Raw genomic sequence first — 14,992 nt, forward strand, 5'->3', positions numbered from 1 at the left:
ATTTGCATAATTGGTCATGCTAATGTAATTGTAACCTACGTTGTTGGTGAGACAAACAACATCGTGGAAGAGACATAGGGTGAGTAAAAATTGCATTTAGAACTACAAATTAAATCTCTTTCAGCAATTATTGTTTTTTTTTAATGTCACAATTCCAACCCTAATCCTCTATCCGGGCTTGGACCGGCAAAAGTAACCCGAAAATGGCTCTCTGGTGGTTACTTTGTGTGAGTGGGTGTGTGTTTATAAGTAGTTTTAAACCTTGTGATCCACAAAACAGCATAACAGTAAAAGACGAACTGACTGCGTTACAGTCAGTGCGGGAACAGCGGCTTCGCTCATGCGCGATTCATTTGCAGTCAGTGTTGCCAACTTAGCGACTTTGTCGCTATTTTTAACGAGTTTTCAGACCCCCTAACGACCTTTTTTCTAAAAGAAGTCGCTAAAAAAAGACGTGAAAGCGCATATCGCTTTTACTCTCAACAAGCAGCGGGTGCTGTAACGCAGTCAGTTCTTCTTTTACTCTTTTACTCTTATGCTGTTTTGTGGATCACAAGGTTTAAAACTACTTATAAACACACACACACAAAGTAACTCCACCAGAGTGCCTATTTCGGGTCACTTTTGCCGGTCCAAGCCCGGGTAAAGGAGCAGGGTTGGAATTGTGACATTAAAAAAAACAATAATTGCTAAAAGAAATTTAATTTGTAGTTCTAAATAAACTCTAAATGCATTTAGGACGTTTTTTACTCACTTTATGTCTCTTCCACGATGTTATTTCTCTCTCCAACAACGTAGGTTACAATTACATTAGCATGACCAATTATGCAAATTAGGCGATGTTGTCATTTAGCGACTTCTAGTGACTTTTAGGACAACCAATAGCGATTTTCCTTACTGAGGAGTTGGCAACACTGTTTGCAGTCTGGACGTACAGGTGTGAACATCTGCTGCCCTGATAGCAGCGGGGGGAGGACTATCCTCCGCCTGTGAGCGCTTTAGCACGGGTGAGCTGCCCACGGCAGCACCGCTGTTTGTTGAGAATAAGAGTGATACACGTTTTCACGTCAAAAAGTCGTCATAAATAAGTCTCCAATAATACCAGAAAAAGTCGCCAGATTTGTCGCTAGTCGCTTTTTAGAAAAAAAAAGTTACTAAGGGAGTCTGAAAACTCGCTAAATATAGCGACAAAGTCGCTAAGTTGGCACCACTGCTTACATAATACACCATACGGTAACAGCAACCACAGCTAGTGCCATCTGGTGGCCTTCAGAGACAATGCAGGTTTAAGGCTTAATTTTTTGGCCTAGAAGCTACGTTCATGTTTTATACGTGTATGCTGACGCTAGCTGCATCTAGCGTTTTACTATTTAAACATTGGAAATAAGACTATTTCCCAAAATGTCAAACTGTTCCTTTAAAATGGACTCATGGTTCTTCATCTGAACGACTAAAATGCTTACTAATCACCATTTAGACAGCTGTCCAAGCTCCACTTTCTGTTGCTTAACAATAACGCTTTTTACAGTTGTTTTTTGTATTTATTTGAGGTCTTGAAGCCAAATTAGGATTGTCCCAGCGAGCCACTGAACTTCTACAACAACCTGTAAACACTACCCGCAAACCGTTTCTCTCTGACCTCCGTCGTTTCAAGTCGATAGTTGGTCCGCAGTGTTGCTCAGTCCAATTCAATGATGTTTGGTGTTGTTTTGTTTTATGGTGAAACTGTGATGTTACTATATGGTTATTGTTAAGTTCACTTAATGGTCCCTTATTCTTCTTGTATGCAGCGGTACAATATACAATAATATGCTGTAAAAAGTCAGAAACATTGCATTTGTGACATGGGAAATATCAGTTTCATTCCACTATGCTACATGTCACATGACAGCTATGGTAAATGTTGAATTCATGCAACAGTTTATTTATATGCAATGTCAATATGTGGGTATATTCTGAAACATTTTGAAGACAGACTTTTCTCAGCATGGCCTTTTATTCTGCTGGCATCTTATTAAATATCCCATTAGCTCCTGTTGCATTATCACAGTTGTCAACTTGTTTATCGAAGGCAGAAACATCATCACTGCTGTTGTGATTACAATAGAGCTAAACACACTGATTTATTTTTTGACAGCAGATGGTAGCAAGCCGATAATACACTGATAATCTCTCCAGTAGTGACGAGTGTCTCTAATATTTGTTTGCATTTCACAAAATCACAGATTTGCTTTGATTGCAAAAACTGTCTCATACAGTAAATGAACTAGCAGGATTTAAAAGGATAATAAAGGGTTTGATTTTTTCTTCTCAAATTCCTGTAATCTACCAGAGAGATGTTTTCTTTTCTTTTGTGTTCGTCCTCATTCGTTCTACTGTCAGAGTCATGCAGCAGTGTTACAAATAAGAATTATCCAATAAATAAGAATTTGTTGAGGTTAGTGGAAGGAGATGTTAATATGCTCTTCACAAAAACAAGAAATATGATCGATAATCAAGAGATAACCAACAAGCATCTCTCTGACTGTTCTTTAGTAAAGAAAAGTTGGCATTTCTGGAAATGTCTAATTTGCCTTACAAAGAGATGAATACATCAGCACCACTCTCACGTCAGTGTAAGTTAGCCTAGCTTGGCATTAAGCTAGAAAGCAGTGGAAAACTGCATCCCTATCTCTATTCAAAGTCTAAAAACTGCGCCTCTAAAACTAATACGTACAGCTCTGCTATCACTTCCAACATAAATGAAGACAGAAAACTAAACAGCAGTGACGTTTGTAAGGTTACTGAAGTTGGGCTAGCTGGGATATAATGATGTGCTATGTTAGCATAATGCTAACTTTTTTCCACTGGATAAAAGTTAACATGAGGGTTCCCGATGGTTAGGGACAAATGCAATCGCATGGCAGGATGCTATAAACGGACCAAACTTCAGTCAGGAGAACAACTGAGATCATCCATCCGCAATACGAGGTTAGTCATTAATATACTGCAACAACATGGGAATAGAGCAGCTGCCAGACAATTTAACATTAATGAATCAATGGTACAGAAGTGGAGGAAGCAAAAGAATGAGTTGAGTAAAGTTTGACATATCTGACTGTTTTGTTAATGCGCCTTATAATCCGGTGCGCCTTATGGTCCGAAAAATACAATAAATTAATATCTTGGTACAATTTCTAAGTCATATACGAATGACTACACCAGAATCTTAACAGCGACATACAACACAAACTACAACATAATATTCACAATTATTATTATACAACACTAAAAGAAAAGGATTACATTTGAGGGGCCTTAAAGTCGCCTGCCTTGAGTTATGGGATGGGTAGTTCACCAATAAAAGTATTTATGTACACAGTCTGCTACTTCTGCATAGTCATGATTCACTTCATATCTGTCTTGCTTGGTTCAAGGTTCGAATAAACATTCAAGCCTTTTGTTCAAGGCTTGAATTTGTGGAAGTGGGAAAGTCATTTCTGGAACCAGAGCCCTTAAAAACATGGGCAGCCACAAACATGCTGCGATTTCAGATAATATCTCTGCAGTACGATACTTAGCCACTTTCTGTTGATGGCAAAATATTTGAAAAATATAGAAGTAAAGAACACGCCATCTCTTGGAGACACTCTGCAATTGAGTTAAAATTAGTGTATTCATAGTGGAAAGTAGAGACACCCCAGGAGAGAGAGGGCGGAGTTTCTGTCCAGCAGTTCTAAGTGGCTGTATCGTTAGCCCATTTTAGAAGATTAACCCCACTTTTAACATTTTAGCTAGGCTAGGCTAATGAGCTTATGGTTCTGTGCCCATATTAAACATCTGGCATGAAAGTGGTGTCCTGAAAAGAAAAGCAACAAGAACATTTCCTATAATGCCCTTTTATTTCTTTAAATTAGCACTTTGTGTTTTATTAATTGACGAGGATAGATAAAATACTGACTATTCTAAAATAAAATTTCTATTAATACTTTCATCAGCACTTCAGTTGTATCATGTTCTCTATTTTACAGCAAATTGGAAAAGTGGAAAAAAGCAAAAGCAAAATCATATTTCCAAATAGTCCATGATATTCCTTCTACGATCACGTGACCTTCTACCAGGAAGCCTTCACTGCCTTGTGTGTAGCATTTCTGTGATTGCTATTTTGCTTTTCTTCCTGGAACATAACAGTGTTAAATCATGTGGGAAATCAAAACGGTCCAAGTGTAACCGACCCATTTAACAGGAAGTTTCTTTAAGGTTTTCAGTCACTCTGTTCCCTGCGGTGAAAAACTGTTGCTCGAATAAGCTCGTTTCTGCTCCGCGACTCTTAATAATGTCCAAATTAATCTCGAGAAGGGCAGCAGCTTTTAAACTATAACAGTGTAATTGCTCAAGATTCATTGGTGAAAAATTGTCATCAGCTCGTCTAGCCTTTTTCTCTTTCATCTTTGTTGCGGTGGAAGAATAGCGCCATCTTCCTGATTAGTGCAATAAAGCACATGGCTGAATTCCCGCCGCATGAATACAGCGTACGCCACGTGTGGTATTCAGTGACGTTAAAATGCTTAAATCCAAACTGTGACGTGTTAGTTAGGCAACCAAATAAGTTTAAGACTGTGTATCTGAAGCCTGACACTGGTGGTACAGCAGCAGCACAGTGCCTCTGATCCAGCCTGACTAATCTGTCTGTGAATCTGATGCACATCACTGGCATAACGAAACATTGTAAAGAACGAAATAAAAGTTCTGTCCAACACGGATTGCATTGTATTTCTAAATGTGTTGCACAGTTTTTTTCTGTTTCTATCAGTGCTATCTTTTGGCCTTTTCTATGGTTCTTTTTATAATGAAGTTGTTCTATGTGTTGATCAAAAGTTGTGATGCAGTTCCATTGTTTTTAAATATTTAATGTCTCTAAAATATGGATTAAAATCTGTTTGAAGCAGCCATCCTGCCGTACTCACTGTCTTCTTTCTGTCTTTTTTATTGCATTCGGGCTGAGGTCTTTAAAGTTGCCTTGCGAGGATGTGCTGAACCTCCCTTTGACATTGCACGTAGAGGCAACAGCAGAAGGCTGAGACATTTCCAAAGGTTCCAGCAAGTGTGTTTTTTTCCCTAATGAACCAAATCAGCCAAATTTTACACTCAAGATTCTTTTATAAATAAAAGAGCGGCTCTGACGTAGATTTTAAGAGCCAAGCTAGTCTTCTTATTAGCACTAATGAACTCTTACTCTACATCATAGCAACTATTAGCCTACTTCACCATGCATGATTAATTCATTGAATGTAGCCGCGCATTAGAATTCAAGAGGGAATAAGCGGGCCGTGTGCGTGATGGCGGAAAAGAGAGATGGACCTCAGAGTGTGAGAGAGAAATGAAAAGAACCAAGGACAAAAAAAAGTATTTTCTCAGAGACGTAAATCCCGTCTAATTCGGTGTTTCCATAAATGAATAAGGAGGTGGAAACTATTTTCAGGCCTTCAGATATCCTGCTCTCAGTGCATGTGCATGTCCTTGGTGCAGAGGCAAAACACTGACAGCTTAGATTTATAGCTTTAATTGCCACAGGTAACCATGCAGTCAAATAGGCTCTCAGATATGGCTTAGAAACAGACTTACATTTAAGAAGTAACCATGATTTGAATAGAAGACAAAAATGCACGATCGAACGAGCGCCGCCAAGGATCACGATATCTTTAACACATCATTTATTAATTAGTTTAAGTAATGGAAGGCAGCACAAGTCCACCTCTGTCTTTACCAAAAACTCCTTGGATTTATTCTCTGTGATGTTTCCGTAGGGTGTTGAGACAGTTGGTTAGAAACACAGCTAATGGGGCATGAGCACTGGAACCTTGATGCGCGCTGCTGCTATCGACTTTTACATGTGGACTGGCGCTGTGATCAAGATAGCCGATGTGCAAACCCCCACCCGCCTCCACCCCCTTTGTGAGCGGTCCCAAAGCACAGACGAGTTGGGAAAGCTCATTATCCATTCCTATGTTATATTCTTACAGACTGAATAAAAGCCTGGCATCAAAGAATGCTAGACTTGACTTTGAGAAGCAGACGGCCCATTTTAAATGTATATTCAAATGCAGGCTTTTTGAAAAACAATGCCTAGATTTTAAGTGGAGAGAAGAATAAATATTAGTAGATGAGATCTGTACGTTTCTGAAATAAAAAATTTTTCCTGTTTCTAACAGCAGTAATAGGCCAGCTCTGTGGAAACTTTCAGCTAAACAAGTCAAGGAAGAGTCTAGCAACAATTGAGCAACCAGACACCAGAAAAAGTGAATGTCAGTGACTTGCTGTGACAGGTCACTAATGGTTATTTCATGTGAGCATGTCCCACATGAAATAACCATGTAGTACCAATGGCAGTGAAGCATACCCCTGATAGAGAGATGACAGGATAGTAAAGACATACATACAGATATTTATAGTGAAAATTTTCTGGAAATGTTTCACAGGACTCTGCAGCACTGTGAAAAACTGAGCACTTTCTTTCTACTTCCATAGGGATTAAGGAGCTAGGTAGCAGCCAGGTGCTGCTGATGACATGCACTTGACTAACTGATCATCAATAAGTGTTAGCGCCAGTTCAGGTGTGTGTTAACACAATACCACAATCTTCTGTCTGAGCACATTCACCCCAAGGTCAGACAGTCAGCCTCAGTTAGCATGTTAAATACTAAAGTTCATGCATAATTATAAAAACACTGAACAAGCTTGTATGGAAGGGTCACCAGGAGAAAGCCTCTTCTCTCTCTAAACAGAACCTGGCAGCACAGCTGAGGTTTGAAAAGGCTAACAGACTGAAGGACTCCTGAAACAATGTTATTTGGACAGACGAGACATAAGTAGAGAAAAACAAACACAGCATATCAGCTCACAAGCCCACTGGTGCAGGGGTGATGGTTTGGTTTGAAGCAACAGGACTTAGGCACCTTGCAGTTATTGAATTGACTACGAACTGGATTCTAGATTCAAATGTGAGGCCAACATTGATCCGAAGGACAGCAGCAGCACGTTGAAATGGCCCAAAGTCCAGACTTCAACCAATTAAAATGCTGCAGTGGGACCAGTGAGGGAGCTGTGCATAATCAAATGCCTGGAAACCTCAAACAACGTTGTAAAACAACATAAATCAATAAAATGAAAAAGTCCTCCAAAATGATGTGGAAGGCTTTTCCACAGGACTCCCGAGTCCAGACGAAACTTCACATTACTGTGCAAATAGCAGGGTGGTAAGACATACATACAAACCTATGCAACTGGAGCCTAGAACATCTACTAGTGACCAACTTTATATGTAGAAAAGGTTGGAGTCTTACGTTTGCGCCATTAGTCTTCCTAATATCCCTCTTCTTCCGCTTATCCGGGGCCGGCCCGGCCAGGGGGCAGCAGCCTAAGCAGAGAAGCCCAGCCCTCCCTCTCCCCAGCTACCTCCTCCAGCTTATCCGGGGAAACACCAAGGCGTTCGCAGGCCAGCCGAGAGATATAATCTCTCCAGCGTGTCCTGGGTCTGCCCTGGGGCCTCCTCCCGGTCGGACACCTCACCCAGGAGGCATCCATGTCAGATGCCCGAACCACCTCAACTGGCTCCTTTCGATGTGGAGGACTCTCCACAGTAATCCGAGCCCCTCCCGGATGGTTGAACTTCTCACCGTAACTCTAAGGGAGAGATCAGCCACCCTTCGGAGGAAGCCTATTTCCGCCGTTTGTATCCGCGATCACTCGTGACCATAGGTGAGGGTAGGGACGTAGATAGACCGTTAAATTGAGAGCTTTGCTTTTACACTCAGTTTTCTCTTCACCACAACAGACCTTCTCCCGTCACTTGAGAACAAGACTCCGAGATACTTAAACTCTTACACTTGGGGCATGAACTGGTCCCTGAACCAGAGTGGGCACTCCACCCTTTTCCCGCTGAGGACCATGACCTCCGATTTGAAGATGCTGATTCTCCCACCACTTCACACTCAGCTGCAAACCGTTCCAGTGTGAGCTGGAGGCCATCACTCAAAGAAGCCAACAGAGCCACATCATCCACGAAAAGGAGAAATGAGATTCTGAGACCAAACAAGTGAAAGCCTTCCGCCACTTGGCTATGCCTAGAAATGCTGTTCATAAAAATTATGAACAGAATTGATGACAAAGGGCAGCCCTGGTGGAGCCCATCACCCACCAGAATTCCTAATAATTCATCAAAAATGTTACTGTATGTGCCGCATAGCAACAGTAAGCTTTGATCTGCTGTATCACACCTCAGGGTTTGGTGGCCACTAGAATGACTCGGCACATGTTCTTAAATTACTGTTATGTGTTGATACGGCACCCACAGATACTGCAACTCCGCGGCTTCCTTACCAGCTGACAGACTCTCTAATGGTTATGCTGAACAAAGTGAACAACTGCTTTGAGTGATTTCATGCTAATGGGAATTCAACGTTTCGTAGAAATGACTAGTAGCCGCCTTTCTCTACCCATCCACCCTAACCGCGATCAAGAGAGAAGAAAGTAGCTTTTGTGCTATCAAAACATAATTTTTACCTTTTTCAATACCATAAATGAACAAACTCCTGCTGCATTCCTGAATAACTGATATAACATCTTGAATTCTTTTTTTCTCTCATATTTATTGATTTCATGTTCCAAACAACAGTCTGACATTGCTCTAACATCTTACTCAAAATATATTTTCCCCTTTTTGTTAAAGCCACCAACCAGTCACCACCAAAGAGCTGATTACAGCCATTCAGTTTCATTACAGAAACCCACTCACTAATCCATTCCCTCCGTCTCAATCTGCAGAGTGGCAGTTTTAATAGGCCGCCCCTCCCCCTCATTCTTTGCCAAGTGATTTTGTTAAAACTGAGAGTTTTTCTATTTAGCTCTGTGGTTCGCAGCTCCAGAGGCGCTAACGAGGTAAGAGCTCGTCAGCTGTAATTGAATGACTCCTGATTAAACTAGTTTCACACTGACAGGCAACATATTGCATCTTGTCCAACTTCTAATCAGCTGCTTCCGCAATACTCCATGCAGATGTCTGCGTTCAGGGTCAGGAAAGGCTGTGGTCCAGGATAATGCTTTGTTTAGTTTAATGACGACAGTGTGCATTTAATTGACCAAAAGCCCCAAATAAGTGGAATGTCAAGAAAGAATTTTACTTTATTACTTTACACTAGCTATAACATTTTGTGAGTCTAAAATCAACAATATAAGATTTCAGGCAATATTCATTCAGGTTACTTACCTCATGACTGTCTTAGAAGAACAACTGAACAAGAAGCCACATTTAAAGTGCTTGTCCTGCAGACCCCAGTTTCCTTGGTGAAAGTGTTCGTTACATTGCAACTGTTCACTTACTCTGGTCTGAAAAGATCTTCGGAAAACCGGTTAAAGTCTCACATTGCATGTTAGAAATGTTTTAAACCCTGAAATACAAACAGAGAAGTAGTAGCCTTTAAAGTGTTGCGGATAAATACAACAAAATAAAACAAGTACCGATACCAAAAGAACCCCACACACACACACAAGAAAAGACCCAGGGAAACCGAGTTAACGATAAAAATGATAAAAACTAACTATAAAAACCCGACAAAAAAACCCCTGTAAACCTTATATTTCACACCCAAGCCTCAACTCATGCGGCCCGCTACTGGTCTGTGACCAAGGGGTTGGGGACCGCTGGCCTATATAAACCCTGCCATATTTAAAAGGTAGCGCAGCCCTGTTTAGTTATCCTGATGCAAATTTTAGCTTGCTCAACAGGGCTGAAAAATTAGCCTAATGGTAGATGCCCAAAAACTGCAGTTTTTTTTTTTTGCAGTTTGCTGTTACCTGAATTCTGTTTTCTTACCCCTCCCAATTCAAGTGTATAATCCCAGCTACAGTGGCCGCTGTAGGACAAATAACTCCGGCCACCATTCACCTGTAGTGAGTGCAGGCTGTCAGTCTGCTGTTTACCTCAGTTATCAATATACTGTGTGTCCACCTCTCTTACTCTGGACCAGGCTGTAAAACTTGTGATACTGAGGTGAGTTGTCGCAGATATCTTGTCAGTAGGCGCTGCTGTTTCTGTCTCTGTTAGTTTTATTAGCTTCTCTAAGCCAACATTAGTCTTTGAAGTGCATCTAACACTGTTTTACACTTAGTGAACAAACTCTCATACAAAGTGAAAATGTAATGAAGCCGTTTATCATGCGGGACGTGAAAGGTTTTAGGACACTTTAGCCTAGCATAACATTAGCTTATAGCTAGCTGCTATTTACACACGCTTTTGTGTGTTATAAGACAAGATAACCTTTATTAGTTCCACGAGTGGGAAATTTGTTTTGTTACAGCAGTGGACAGTGCAAAGTTGCATAGAAAAATTAGAAGAAAAAAAAACCCCACTGGAATAATATATCAGTAAGATACTGTACACAACAGAATAGAATAGAATAAAATAAAATAAAAATAAAATACTATATACAATCGAATAAATTAGAATACAAATGCTATATACAATAATAAATTATAATTAGACATAATAATTATAATACAATTTTAGCCAGTGTTAGTCAAGTTATTTGAAAAAAAGTAATTAGTAACTAATTACTTCTCCAAAAAGTAATCCCATTACTTTACTGATGACTTATTTTCAAAATTAAGGAGTTACTTTTCAAAAACATGATACACAACCTGAATACATAATAAAGCAACACACCTTTAAGCCCAATTCTAATTTTTATGCATAACCCATCATATAAAATTGAAACAAATGGAAAAGTCTCTTTTTAAACAGTTTTTAGTTTTAATCTTTTAAATTTATGCACATTGTATCAAGCAAAAATTAAATTATATGTAACAGTCTTTGACTTAATGAAATTGTTTAACATTTAAATCTACTGTCTGCATATTCCAGCATATAAAATAAAATAATGTTTTGTGTTTAAACTCTTTCAAATAGATGAAAGTAAAACACAGCAGAAATAAATAAAATCAAAGACTCAGCAGCTCTTAAATCTATCCGGTCGTTAAGTGATGACATGACGAATCCTACTTCCGGGCCTAAAGTCTGCGTTTAATATGGCTTTTGTGTTGTTAACATGTTTAATGTTTTGTATTTTCTTCTATTTAATCTCAAAAACATCCTAAAACAGTCAGTGTTCACTGTTGACCTCCCTCGGCTTTTATTTTATTTAATCATTGATTTAAGCTCAGTTTTTAAAACCTTAGGATGTAACTACGGCCCAACTCATGCAGCAGTATATGAATGACTAACCTCGTATTGTGGATAGATTATCTCAGTTGTTCTCCTGGCTGAAGTTTGGTCCATTTACAGCATCCTGCCATGCGATTACATTTGTTCCTGACCACCGAGAACACTCACGTTAACTTTTATCAAGTGGAAAAAAGTTAGCTTGTTTATATTATGCTAACATAGCTGTGTCGCTAGCGGTCACGTAGCACATCATTATATACCAGCTAGTCCAACTTCAGTAACCCTACAAACGTCACTGCTGTTTAGTTTTCTGTCTTCATTTATGTTGGAAGTGATAACAGAGCTGTACGTTTTAATTTGTTTCCAAAACCCTGCAGTCAGGACATGCTATATTGTATAGCAGGAAGTTAGCTCGCTAGCTTCTAACTTCTAACTCCGTTAAATGTCATAAATTCCGTTTTCATGGATGCCTGGATGTTAAACTCAATTGTTACACATAGTAGAGCAGAACGCTGATCATTTTATTAAAGATGAAGACTTTTTCAACTCTCAGTAATGCCATAGTGATCGTTTGATATATGGACCTGCAGAGGAGTTTAGGCCCAGACATGGCTAGTGACGTCAGACTTAACGACCGGATTGTCACCCGTTTAGCAGGAGTGGAACGGGTGGAGGTTTGCCCACAGTGGTCATGTCAGTGGGGAGGATCCGGGGGTTTCTCTGTGAATGTCACATTCCCGTGGCAGCGTGCTCGCTGCTCGCTCAGATTAGAAGTTTAACTTTTCGCTGTAGAAAGAAGTTTTCTTTCCACGCAGAGTGCACAGCGGACACTAATGTTTTTGTCACTTTACGGATTCAAACTCAAAGTAATGCGATTACGTCTACACTTTAAGTACACAGCGTGCTTATGGGAAAGTAACAGTAATCCAATTACTTCTTTTACAATAGTAATCCCTTACATTACTCATTACTTGAAAAAAAAGCAATCGGATTACAGTAGCCCATTACTGCCCATCTCTGGTTATAGCAGAGTATTCAGCTATTTGTGATCTTTGATGTAAAAGTAACTTATAAGCCACGCTACAGATGTGGTCGTTCTCTAGCTTACTACATAAAATGCAATTAGGCGACGTCTTTCTCAGCCATTGTATTCAAGATGGTGGCGCAGCGTGGCGGCTACCAGAAACCTGCTCCTGTGTGTTTTTAAATGGACAAATTAAGCACAAGAGAATGCATAAATTTGTTGGAAGATATAAATACACACTAACACATACAGCACCTTTTACATGTTAAAACACCAAACAATCCAACATCAAAAATATTAAAGTGGCACAAAGGGTGTTGTGATTTATTTAAAATTTATCTTCGATATGAAGAGAGGCAAAACATTTTGCTTCTGTTTCTTTTCCACATATTTAATGGCTTCACATTACTGTACAGGTGATGGGTGAACAGTGTCATTAGCAGTGGTACTGACCACTCAAGGACCAACATGTAAGTGACTCTGCAGTTAGTTTTAGTTGCAGTATTGCATGCAGCAGCAGAGCAGCTAATTAGCAGGCAGTTCTGAAAAACAGCTCCTCTGACAAAGTACTCTTCAGGTCCACTTCATCAAGTAATTGGGAGATGGAGTACAGTACAGTTTGTTTACTGTTCCTGGATTCATTCACACACCCTTGAGACGAACTCTTGTCTTAATGCAGCTGAGCTAAGCGCTTTCTGCACGCGTGCACACCTCTCCCTCTCGCTAATGTAATTGTGCATGTCGCCACCGTTAACAGAAAGGCAATGTGACCTGCCAAAATACGAGCCCGTAGCGGTGATGCGATTACCAGCGTATGAAACATAATGATAGACGATGAGAGCGAGACAAAGACTGAGTGGATTGGAGAGAAGGAGCAGGTAAGATGGAGTGAGAGGGGAAAGAGGGCAGTGGGAGAGGTAGAGGAAAAATACCAAAACAAAGCACCAGGTAAACAGTGTAATTGCCATTAGATCAATTTGATGGTGGTCAGAGATCACCGCTTGTGATGATAAATATTGATCTGATAAAACCGCTGAGGCAGAAATATGAGCTGTGATGAATACAAAGAGTGGAGGAGAGCAGTTGCAGCTGCTCTCACTCACTCACACCTAATTCTTATTTTCAGAGTATGAGGGTGAACCTTGTCATAGTGGAGAGTGGATAGTGAGCTGCTGCTGAGCGAGGCACCAAAAATCAGACTCATTGATACGGGAAACAAAGGTAAGCTGTTCAGAGTGCAACAATTAACTATCATTCAACAGGTGATCAGATAGAGGCTCATATAATGGAGGAAAAAAAAATACACTCACCAGGTATGAAGAGAAGTAAATGAAATGAAAAGAGGAGTGGAAATGATCAGAGCATGTGTGAAATTGGCAGGGGATACATGTGAAGTGCCTTCCTGGCCTTCTTTGCAGAGTTTTTTGATTTTCATGTGTAGCGTACAGACTTCACTTCAAACTGAGTTCCACAAATTGTTCTGCATGATTGCTTGAAAATTGAAAACGGCAGGGAAAAAAAAAAAAAAAAGAAGAAGTCTGGGACTGAATTTACTCGATATCTCAAAACACAATTACAAGGCTTTTAACCGTTTGTGTCACGCAGACAGATCGACTCTGTGGCATCACACACAAATTAGCAGATGTTCGGCTCAAGCAAAAAAAAACAAAAAAAACCCCCCAGTGCCAGAGAGCAGCATTCATTCTGTAAAGAGAGCGAGCACACAGAATAGACTGGCGAGGTCCCCGAGGAGCTGCTTCACTACTCTGCAGCTTTACACTTCTGCTGTGAGTGAACACAAAACGCATTACAGAGCAGCGGGGCGCGCGGACAGGCAGCAAAGTGTTTCTGCAGGACAAACACGCACACAGGAGCTGTGATCACAAACTTTAAATTCTCACGCACAACAATTTTTTTTATTCTTATTTTTAATAATCAAAATAGACAAATATACACACACAGTGTGTTCTTGCAAAACCTGAAATATGGTTAATCCTGTGCCCCCCCCGTCAGCAAGAACTCTTCAGGATGCTCTAATGCTAATGAGAGTCTGCACTGACAGATTATTACTGTTCCTGAGATTTGGAGTTTTACAGCACACAGGAAACCAGGACAGACGAATCACTGCAACCACCTTAAGATTTCTTCCACATCCTCACTCCTGTCAGAAGCCAGCTGATGATAAAAGATTCATTTAGATCTCATTAACATGACGCCGGTGCAGCCAACAATACAAGTCGACAGAGCAAATCCCTTCCATTCATTGTTGGACCTGAAGTTCAAGCTGAAATTGCTTTCTTCTAAATTATCACGGCACCGAGTGTTCATGCACTGGAACCACAGTAAATGTAGCTACAGTCTGTTTCATTTGCATTTAATTATGGGTGGCTTTTACTCCCTTCATTCCAGGTCTCTGAATTGATCTGAACTGACTGTTTACGAGGGAGGGGGGCAAATAGCTGCAAGTAACATCAAGTGCAAATAGAAATGTCATATTGTTTAACACTACAGTACAAAAGTCCCTATCGGCTGCTATTCTGAGAGACTTCCCCTTAAAGCAGTTTACCAGTACACTGAAGTCAAACATGGGTGTCAACATTGATTAAAAGGAGTTCTGCAAGTTTCCTCAATTTTCCTTTAAATGAAAAGACTTCCAGATGCCACGTTTATCTAGTCTGACGTGGAGATTTCCACAGAAACCCGTCAGTGGTCCACCTGTATGGCGTTATTTTTGTGCCACTATTCTGAGCGCACATAAAAAAAATTTGCAG

The sequence above is a fragment of the Neolamprologus brichardi genome, chromosome 2 (assembly GCF_056152115.1).
Source record: "Neolamprologus brichardi isolate AB-2024 chromosome 2, ASM5615211v1, whole genome shotgun sequence".
Lineage (NCBI taxonomy): Eukaryota > Metazoa > Chordata > Actinopteri > Cichliformes > Cichlidae > Neolamprologus > Neolamprologus brichardi.